Genomic DNA, 7,883 nt, shown 5'->3' with positions numbered 1-7,883 from the left:
AGGAAAGATAAATTCAAACTTTAAAATACATGAAAGTATGAACTCTATCAGTAGCATAGCTCTAAAAATGAAAAACTCAAAATTAAAACTTATGAGTAAAGTAAAAAAATTTAAAATGCAGGAAAGGAGGGGATAAAAGTAATACAGGATGCAAAAAGGCAGAAAAACCCTAACATATGCTAGGGGTAGGTTGACCCCGAATTTCCTGAGAAACCGCCACATTGATTTCCAAAGTGGTTGCACAAGTATGCATTCCCACTAGCAATGTATGAGTGTACCCCTTTCTCCCCAACCTATGTTCATGAGGGAAGCTGGTATGAAATTCCCTTTATCCATTGTGTCTTTATGTGGTTTGGTTATCACTGTAACTGTGACCTCATAAAAAGAACTGGGAAATTTTCCTTCTCTATTTTGTGGAAAATTTGAGGAATATTAGCTTTAACTCTTCTTTGAAAGTCTGGTAGAAGCAAAACTATGAGCTAAAACTATCTGGTACTATGCATTTTGGGTTAGCTGTAGGAGAATTTTAATGACTGCTTCTGTTTCATTGTCGGTTGTAGTTCTAAATAAATTGTTTATCTGTTCTCTATTAACCTTTGTAAGTGGTACCTATTGTGAAAATTGTTCATTCCTTAGATTTTTTTATTTGGTAGACTATGTATTTTAAAATGTGTTATGTTATTTTATGGATTTTTTGTTGTTGTCCTCTGTTTTGACTCCTTTTTGTCTCTGATTTTCTTTATATGAATGTCCTATCTTGTAGTTTGGATAAGGGTTTGTTTAATCTTGTTGATTTTCTTGAAGAATCAACTCTTTGTTTCATTGATTCTATGTATTTTTCTCCTTGTTTCTATTTTATCAATTTCCAGACATGAACTTGATTATTCCCTGCCATTTATTCTTCTTTGTTGTGATTGATTTTTTTTTGCTCTAGGGATTTCAAATATGTTGTTAAATTACTAATATTATATCTCTCCAATCTTTTTTCTTTCTTATATAGGCACCTATAGACAATTTCATTGAATCACATAAGTTTTAGTATGCTGTACTTTCATATTTGCATTGAATTCTAGAAAAATAATTTCTTTCTTGACCTATTTTTAATTCAGTAGAGAGTGTTTCAATTCCTAGGAGTTTGTAGGCTTTCTGTTCTTTCTGTTGTTATTAGAGTTTAGTGCATGGGGTCTGATAGGATTCAGGGAGTTGATTTTTTCTTCTTTTTTTCAATTGTTTTCTATCTGTTGTTGTTAGCTTTGTGTCCATGTATGTGATCTTTTTTTTTTTTTATGAAAGTTGCATGAGGTGCAGAGAAGCTATATTCTTTTCTGTTTTGATGAAATGTTCTGTAAATATCTGTTATGTCAATTTGGTTTATAACATCTGTTATCGCTAATATTTCTCTGTTTAGATTTTGTCTGTATGACTTGCCTGTTAGGAATTTTTCTAATGCGAGCTCGCTACCGAAGCAAAAACCTCAATCAAGCCAAATCACAACAAGCCAAATTAAAAAAAATATTCAGGTTTAATGGGATTCCTGCACTATTGTGTGGCTTTGAGAGGGAATTGAAAAGCTGTGAAAGCCAACCATGGGGGTGGACCATAAGGGAACTTTCCAGGGGAGCAGTTTAAATAGACTGAGGGACTGGTTAAGATTTTGGTGGACTGTCTTGACCCTTCTCTGGGGAGGGGTCAAGGCTTGGTAAGCACAGGGACAGGGCGTCAAAAGATGGAGGCCAGAGACCGGGACTTACATTTCCCTTTGGTGAAAGTGGGGTGTGTTTCCCACAGTGTGTGAGGGACAATGTGTGATTTCAACTGTTGTACTATTCCTTTCATAAACTTTATTTATTTATTTATTTATTTATTTATTTATTTATTTATTTATTAAAGATCTCTGCCTCCTCCCCGCCACCGCCTCCCATTTCCCTCCCCCTCCCCTTATCAAGTCCCCCTCCCTCATCAGCTCGAAGAGCAATCAGGATTTATTTTTTTAAATAACTGGTTGTCACATCGACTCTAGCTTCTTTTTTTTTATTGATTTTTATTGAACTCTACATTTTTCTCCACTCCCATCCCTGACTATCCCCTCCATTCAGCCCTCCCAAAAGGTCCACATGCTTACAATTTACTCAGGAGATCTTGTCTTTTTCTACTTCTCATGTAGATTAGATCTATGTATGTTTTTCTTAGTGTCCTCATTGTTGTCTAAGATCTCTGGGATTAAGATTTGTGGGCTGGTATTCTTTGCTTTATGTTTAAAAACCACTTACGAGTGAGTACATGTGATAATTTTCTTTCTGGGTCTGGGTTAACTCACTCAAAATAATGTTTTCCAGCTCCATCAATTTTCCTGCAAATTTCAAGATGTTATTATTTTTTTCTGCTGTATAGAGTACTCCATTGTGTAAATATATCACATTTTTCTTAACCATTCTTCAGTCGAGGGGCATTTAGGTTGTTTCCAGGTTCTGGCTATGACAAACAAAGCTGCTGTGAATATAGTTGAGTACATGTCCTTGTGGAACGATTGAACATCCTTTGGATATATACTCAAAAGTGGTATTACTGGGTCTCGAGGAAGGTTGTTTCCTAAGTTTTCGAGAAATCACCACAATGATATCCAAAGGGGCTGTACTAGCTTGCATTCCCACCAGGAATTCAGAAGTCTTCCCTTTAGCTGACAGCCTCTCCAACATAAGTTGTTTCAGGGTTTTTAATCTTGGCCATTCTCATAAGTATAAGATGGAATCTTTGAGTTGTTTTTATTTGAATTTCTCTGATGACTAAGGCTATTGAGCATTTCCTTAAGTGTCTTTCAGCCATTTTAAATTCCTGTTTAGAGTTATCTGTTTATGTCTGTACTCCATTTCTTTTATTGGATTTTTTGGTTTTTAATGACCAATTTTTTGAGTTCTTTGTATATTGTGGAGATCAGACCTCTGTCTGATGTGAGGTTAGTGAAGATATTTTCCCATTCTATAGGCTGTCATTTTGTCTTGTTGATCATGTCCTTTGCTTTACAGAATCTTTTCAGTTTCAGGAGGTCCAATTTATTAATTGTTTCTCTCAGTGTCTGTACTGCTAGAGTTATATTTAGGAACCAGTCTCCTGTGCCAACCCATTCAAGTATACTCTCCACTTTCTCTTCTGTAAGTTTCAGTGTGGCTGGCTTTTTGTTGGGGTCTTTGATCCACATGGACATGAATTTTGTGCATGGTGATAGATATGGGTCTATTTTCATTCTTCTACATGTTGATATCCAGTTATGCCAGCACAATTTGTTAAATATGCTTTTTTCCATTTGATATTTTTTGCTTCTTTGTCAAAAATAGGTGTTCGAAGGTGTGTTGAATAATATCCGGGTCTTCAATTTGGTTCCATTGGTCCTTCTGTCTGTTCTTATGCCAATACTAGGCTGTTTTCAGTACTATAGCTCTGTAGTCGAGTTTAAAGTCAAGGATTCTGATAGCTACAGAAGTTCTTTGATTGTACAGGATTGTTTTGACTATCCTGGTTTTTTTTCTTTCCGTATGAAGTGGAGTACCATTATTTCAAGGTCAGTGAAGAATTTTGCTGGGATTTTGATGGGCATTGCATGGAATCTGTAGATTGCTTCTGATAAGATTGCTATTTTTACTACGTTAGTTCTACTTACCCAGGAGCATGGGAGATCTTTCCACTTTCTGGTGTCTTCTTCAATTTCTTTCTTCAAAGATTTAAAGTTCTTGTCATACAAGTCTTCCACTTGTTTGGTTAGAGTTGCTCCAAGATATTTTATGCAATTTGTGGCTATTGTGGAGAGTGTTGTTTCTCTGATTTCTTTTTCAGACATTTTATCATCTGTGTACAGGAGGGTTACTGATTTTTTGAGTTAATCTTGTATCATGCTACATTACTGAAAGTGTTTATGAGTTGTTAAAGCTCCTTTGTAGAATTTTTGGGGTTGCTTATGTAAACTATCATATCATCAGCAAGAGTGTGACTTCTTTTCTGAAATTGTATCCTATAACTGTTGAATAAATAGAAATAGTCATCAAAAGTCTCTCAACCAAACAAAGGCCAGTACAAGTTGGTTTCAGCTCAGAATTCCACACAATTTTCAATGAAGGACTAATACAAATACTCCTCCAAGTATTCCACATAATAGAAACTTAAGGAACATTGCCAAACTCTTTTTTATGAGTCGACAATATCCTGGTACCAAAACCACAGAAAGACATTACTAATAAAGAGAATTATAGACCAATCTCACTCATTAATATTGATGCAAAAATACTAAATAAAATACTGACAAATTGAATCCAAAAACACATCAGAACCATTATCTACCATGGTCAAGTCGGCATCATCCCAGAGATGCAGGGATGGTACAACATATGAAAATCTGTCAATGTAGTCCACCATATAAACATACTGAAAAATAAAAAAAAATAATCATCTCATTAGATGCTGAAAAAACTTTCAACAAAATACAGCATCCTTTCATGATAAATGTCTTGGAGAGAGTAGGGATATGAGGAACGTACCTAAACATAATAAGGGCAATATACAGCAAGCCAACAGCCAACATCTAAGTTAATGGAGAGAAACTCCCAGCAATCCCACTGAAATCAAGAACAAGACAAGGTTATCTACTCTCTACATGTCTATTCATATAATTCTTGAGGTCCTAGCCATAGTAATAAGACAAAGAGGTCAAGGGGATATAAGCCAGATTTTTTTTTCTTTTGAGAGACAGAGAATGAATCTGAATGGGAGAGGAGGTGGGGAAGAACTTGAAGGAGTAGAGGAAGTGAAACTAGAATCAGGATTTATTGTATGGGAAGTAATCGGTTATCAATAAAAGAGAAAAATATACTGGCTATATTGAATTGCACATCAGATCAAAAGGGGGGGTGCATAAAACAAATACCAACCAATTACTCAAATGTAGAACCATTACATCATTGCATGTGTATCCCAAAGAAATGAACACATCTTAAAAAAAAAATTGAATTCTCAACAGTATAGGTCTTTTACAAGTTCAAACTAGATGAAATGCCTTTCTGAAGAAAAGGAAGTAGATGTATTCTCACCTCTAGTAAAGAAGCTATTTGCAATACTGTATTTTTTATTTCAGCATCTATTTATCGTTATCACAGAAAATGCACTTGCATCATTATATTTCATAATCCCTTTATAATTATGCATTCTATAAAAGGATAGTTTTTCATTTTTTTCTTATTTATATAATATCTATCTTCATTGATCACACTGTATAGGACACACATTACTGTGATTAATGAAAATTTTGCCTTTTTTAATCTTAAGAGGAATGCAGACCATACTTCTCCTTTAGTATCAAGGTAAGTACTGGCCACACATGATTTTAAAATAACCCAAATTTTCTTTCTTTCTTAGAATATATTTACAATGAGTATATTATTGTAAATTGACAGCTATTTTTTTTAATCATGGATTGAACAATGTACTAGGTTCTTGTAGTCTTCACACTTTCTTAGAAATCCATTGTTGAATTATTTTTTATTGAAGAAAAAGGAAGATCATTTTTTCTCAATTCTTTTAAAAATGCTTCCATTTTTCAATCTTTATTGTTTAATTATGGTATATCTTATTGCTCATTTTTTTTGTATTTATCTTGTGTGGGATTGACTCAGATTCTTACCAGCTTTGATATGGTTTTAGTTTTCTTTCCATCATGTGAATTTTGATATTACTCTTCAATGAGACTCAACAAATATGAACATTAAACACTCTTACACTTGTAGGTTTGTGGAAGATAGTCTGTATCTATTTTCTCATTTTTCCAAATATATAAATCCTCACTTAACAAATTTATCACTATTTCCTCCTGTCTATTTTGCTAATGAGCTCATCTATTGAATAATTTGTTTCAGTTTTGATTTCTCACCTGCAAAATTTTCATTTATTTCTTTATATGTTTCTGTTTTGCTGTGATTTTTCTTTTTGTTATTCACTAATGTTGCTACTTTCATCATTTTTTTGTGAACATCACAGTGTTTCAGTGAAACAAACTTTATTGTTTCTTTATAATCTTCATTAGAAGATTCTAATGCCATTGACATCTTTCTCTCAACTGGGCTTAGCATTTCATTAAATTTGAAAAATAGATCATCTCTTGATATATATGATTTATTTTAATTTGTATTTAATATTTGAAAAATTAAAACAAAAGAGAATGGCCTGATTCACAGATACCACCTGCCTCCACCTCTTAAATGTTGAAACTAAAGGCGTGTACTCTCACACCTTACTCACATATCAACAGTTTAATCAACAGTGTGATTTTGGAACTTTAAAATTTTATTTTTATTTAATGAGCATTTAGTTGCTCCTACACCATGTGTTCTAAGGCCTGCAGTTTATCTGTTGCTGAGGGTCATTGCTTAACCCAGAGTTTTGTCTGTCAACCATTTTAAAGGTAGGGCTGTTGGTACCTTTGGAAAATCAACAGGGGTTGGTCCCTATTCTTTGCACAACCTGAATAGTCAGTTACTGTTCTTTATAATATCTTGTAATATTTTCCCAGAAACATATGTTAATTTATGGTTTGTTTCTAAGATTGGGAGAATGTTAATCTGAGAATTTCATTGTTGTAATAAATTATGCCCCCATAAATTCATTGCTATGTTAGCAACATATGGTTTTAATATTCCTTTCTGTTCATCTGGCCCTACATATTCAACACATCTTTCACTCTGCTTTTTTCTGAGATAAAGTTCCAATCCCTAAAGAATAAACATTTACATCCTGAATAGTCCAACTTAGATCCCAAGAATCTCATGAAATTATTGTTATATCTACATCTGTATCTACTAGAACTTCAATAATAGTGTCATTAATTTTTATTTTTAATTTTGGCCTTTTTTCATTTATTATAGTTTGTCAAAGTACTCACTTTATGGTTTCTCCTGAATTTTTTGTTTTCTCTTCTGTTCTATTATCAAGAGCATATGGTTTCTTACAATAGGTATTAGGTTCTTTAATTTCCTGGGTAGGAGTTTCCTCTAGGATGGCAAGAAACAACTAAGCCAGATTTGTCTTAGGTCCCTTTAAGAGTACCCTCAAGGAGCTTCCTGGCAGCAAAATATTACCTTGAATATCCCTTTTTGACCACATTCACTAGTCCAATGTGTGTCTTTGCCATACCTTCTTCATCATCCAGAAGAAAGGGGTGTTATGAATGAATTATACTTTAAAAACCTTTTTTTTCCTAGAAATGTCTTGTTTATAATCCCTTTTAAAGTGACCATGTTTGCAAAAATTGAAACACTTAACATTTTGATTTCTCTTCAAACCTCTGGAAATCACCTCTGCCATACAAGTATCACCATGGTCGTGAGATTCAATATTAATTGTATCTCAGATCCATTCCTCCAAAAGTGCTGACCTTACCTTTAATGGCCAAACTAATCTTTTGCACTGAGAATTGGCATTTTCAAAAGCCACAGTTTCAATTATAATTTGTGTAGTTTCTAAATTTGGTATCATTCTGTTTACTGCTGACATCAATCTTTGTAAGAAATCCACGAAGATGTCTTTTTGGGCCCTTTATGACTTTAGTAAATGATTCAATTTTTTCCCTACTTCTTCAGATCTGTCACAAGCACTGAAAGCAGCTGCATGGCATAAAACCAGGATATGACCATCATATAGAAATTGCCTTTCTACAGTAGCTTAACCTCCTTCTCCAAGAAGATTTCCATACTTCTAGCTTTATTTCATTGTTCAATAACCTTAGACACTTTTCTGGACCAGGTACTCCATTGTAATTGTAAACCAGTCTCTAAAATATTTTTGACCAACTCTATCCAGCCTTTAGGGACAATTCTATTACAAACTGACACAAAAGGTGAATTCAT

This window comes from Microtus oregoni, unplaced genomic scaffold (assembly GCF_018167655.1).
Source record: "Microtus oregoni isolate MIOR12 unplaced genomic scaffold, Mior012 000106F_ref0000393, whole genome shotgun sequence".
Taxonomy (NCBI): Eukaryota; Metazoa; Chordata; class Mammalia; order Rodentia; family Cricetidae; genus Microtus; species Microtus oregoni.
Note: the sequence above shows the minus strand (reverse complement) of the source record.